At 43.3% G+C, this 3,622-nt stretch overlaps 1 pseudogene; it reads right to left on the bottom strand.

The window, feature by feature from the left end:
• Window positions 1-499: 499 nt before the first annotated feature.
• Window positions 500-622, bottom strand: LOC138283118 (small nucleolar RNA SNORA35; annotated as a pseudogene).
• Window positions 623-3,622: the final 3,000 nt, after the last annotated feature.

Genomic DNA, 3,622 nt, shown 5'->3' with positions numbered 1-3,622 from the left:
ATACTACCTCTACCAGTTGCTAGTGGTTAGAGTCATTGCTAGCATTGTAGGCAAAGGAATAATGATGATTTTAATGCTACACCAAGTAAATTCCAGTGGCTAGAGTTATTGCAAGCATTCTACCCATGGCCTTTTGTGAGTTTGATGTAACACTCTAAGGGCCAGATGTAGGAAGGTTACCTTTTGCGAGTTGCAAATTGCGAGTCCCAGCGACTCGCAATTTGCAACTCGCAAAAGGGAATGCAGAAAGGTGTCTTAGACACCTTCTGCGACTCGCTATGGGGTCGCAAAGACCCGCCTCATAAATATTTATGAGGTGGGTCGCAGTTTGCGACCCCATAGCGAGTCTAGGCACTCACGGGATGGTGGCCTGCTGGAGACAGCAGACCACCATGTCCGTGACTGCTATTCAATAAAGCAGTTTTTTTTTTTCTCTTTGCAGCCTGTTTTCCTTAAAGGAAAACGAGCTGCTAATAGAAAAAATACCGAAACCTTTTTGTTTCGTTTTTTTTCAGAGTAGGCAGTGGTCCACAGGACCACTGCCTGCTCTAAAAAAATATTTTTGTTTGCATTCACAAAGGGGAAGGGGTCCCGTGGGGACCCCTTCCCGTTTGCGAATGAGTTGCCATCCACTTCAAGTGGATGGTAACTGCGAGTTGATTTGCGACCGCTTTCGCGGTCACAAATCAACTCTACATCGCGATGCGGTCGCAAATAGGAAGGGCACACCCCTTCCTATTTGCGAGTCAGAAACACATTTTGAGAGTCGGTTCCGACTCGCAAAATGTGTTTCTGCATCGCGTGAGGCCTTTTGCGCCTCGCAAATGGCGTTTTTCACCGTTTGCGAGGAGCAAAAGGCTACCTACATCTGGCCCTAAGTGACCAAGGCTTTGCCCAGACGTAGGACCCTTGCTCACAGTACCACTGGAACCAAGCTACACCCTACTGAAAAGCCCCAATAAGTTCAAAAACTGATCATAGGTTGCTTGTGTTCTAGTTTGGAGAGGACCTGGCTTGACAGTTCTGGCTGGACTGTTCCTATTGCAGTAGGATAACAACTGATTTGCATATGGCTGTGTTGTGTTTTTATTTTATTACTATTTGGGTGCTTCACTGATACTTTACACATTGATTCTAGGTTATGCTTGGCTGCTTTTATGCCAAGCTACCAGAGGTGTCAAGTGTAGGTTTATTTAGTGACTTTTGTGGTTCGCCCTGACAAGGATTATGTTTATTATTTGAGTGGGGCTTCCACACCGCTCAAAAATAAACCATTTTATTACACCAAGTGAGTGCCATTGATTACACGTATTGCAAGCATTCCTCCAATCAACATTTGTATGTTTGATGTAACTCCTTAAATGGAAAGAATATACCCTTCCCCCATGCTCCCTGAGCCACTGGATTCAAGCTACACCTAACTGAAGAGTTACAATCAGGGCAAAACCGGTCTTTGGTTCTTGTTTGGAGAAGGCCTGACTTGGCAGTTCCATCTGGACAGTCCTATTGGAGAAGGTCCAAGATGATTTGCCAATGCTTAGATCTAATCTGAGGTGGTATGGTGGGCGAAAGAACAATATTTTGGAATGCTACCTAGAGCCATTGCCAGTGGTTAGACTTTTTACAAGCATTCTTTCCATCACTTTTTGTGTGTTTGACATACAGCAAATTATCATACTCTTGTTAAAATGCTTTGTCACTGTTAGACCCAGCATCCTTGGTTTTGGTTTCCCTTGCTTTTTTGCCTCTGCCTCCTGTATTTTTGACTGTGTGCTGGATTTCATTTGTGCTGGTTTTAATACTCTGGGCACTTTACTACTGCTTTTCCAGTTACGCCTCACCTCCCCAAATCCGTGCAATGTCTTTGTTACATCATTTTCAAAGGGGTCCGTGTGACTCCGTGACCTGCGCCGCACTCCTTTGCGAGTGGCCTCAGACTGTTGGGAATGACTCCGTCAACGACGTTGTGATAGTCCCAATTAGAGCTATTGTCTTTCTAAGCCCTTTATTGGAAGTTAATCTTTTAAAATTCATATATTTACTTGTGTTTGTTGGATTTTTGTCGTTTTGGTCTTGTTTACTTAGATACATATTGGCTATTTGTCTTAACTGGTGTGGTGTCCATGTGTAGTGTTTTCACTGTGTTACTGTGTGTGTGTGTGTACACAAATACTCAACACCTTGCCTCCTAGATAAACCTGACTGCTCATGCCAAGCTACCAAGGGGGTGAGCAGAGGTTGTCTTAGGTGTGTGACTCCCTTACCGTGACTAGTGTGAGGGACACTACTTCAACAGGATGCAAACCCTGCCAACTAAAGACCCCATTTCTAACAGTCACAAAACAAGAATACTTGAGAAGTTAAAGTAGTCATTGTGATCAAGGATTAAACATTATTGGTCACCTCAGTGAATTAACAATAGTAATGTCCTCTAATGAGGAAGTTAGTCACTGTTAATTTTATGCCCTGGGTCTATAGTTCCAAGCCGAAGACAATGAAAAGAGACACTGTAGCATATTGAAGAGAAAGGATAATAACAGTAGATAACACCAGACATATTGTGGTCAATTAGATTATTAGCACCTCCCCCCTTAATCTCACCCGGTGCCATAGGGCAGTTAATATTCCCACTGTCCTAACTGCTTCAATGCCCGCCTTTGCACTCATTGAATTTAGATTCAGGCAAACAAGATGTTTAGTCCTAGCTTTCTAATTGCTACGAAAATGTCATCTTTCCAAACAGGATGCTAAACCTTCTTGCCCACTGGCTAATCTACTTGTAAGAGAGCTAAAAACACTATTAAGTGGCAGTCTCACAATTGTGGACGCGTGGCAAAAGAAAGTCTGCTTAATGATGGGAAGGGGAGTAACTGTTTACTACTTGTTCCTGTTTCACACTGTCACTTAACCTAAAATGCTGGAAAACAACAGCAGCTAGGGCCAACAATCTAAGCATTCTGATCAGCTGGGACAATCTTAACATTCAATACGAGGAGCTAAGGGCGATTAGATTGGTAGCACAACCATTAGTGAAACAACTCAATTAAAATACTTTACATCATTATCAATCATAACATATCTGCTTTCCATTATGATAAAAGATCACATTCAATCAAATAGTTGAATTAGAATAGCCACCAACTTCAAGCAACACAATGACCCTGCTACCACCGCAGTCATCCATCTACATGAATGGATCCAGCTCGCCCCACAGGACATTGTCTCCATCATGAACTTGGTCCACTTAGAGGCCTCAACTGACCCATATCCACACCACATCTTCAACCTAGGTGAAGCCAGAACCAGCCATGTACTCACCTCCTTGTTCAACACCTCAATTGCCATGTTCACCTTTCCTGAACACTAGAAACACTCAGAAGTCAATTCCCTATTAAAGATACCATTGGCAGGCTCCAGCAAACTCAACAACTACCAACCAATCTCTGTGCTTAGCCAAAGTATTAGAAACATCCATCAACCAACAACTTTCCTCACATCTGGAATGGAACCTCCAACTTCACTCCTCCCAATCCCAATTCCACAGCAACGACAGCACCGAGACAGCCCTCATTGCAGCTACCAACAACATTCAAACCTTACTTGACTGAGGAGAGACTGAGGC

The sequence above is a fragment of the Pleurodeles waltl genome, chromosome 2_2 (assembly GCF_031143425.1).
Source record: "Pleurodeles waltl isolate 20211129_DDA chromosome 2_2, aPleWal1.hap1.20221129, whole genome shotgun sequence".
Taxonomy (NCBI): Eukaryota; Metazoa; Chordata; class Amphibia; order Caudata; family Salamandridae; genus Pleurodeles; species Pleurodeles waltl.
Note: the sequence above shows the minus strand (reverse complement) of the source record. Positions and strands in the feature narration are given on the sequence as shown.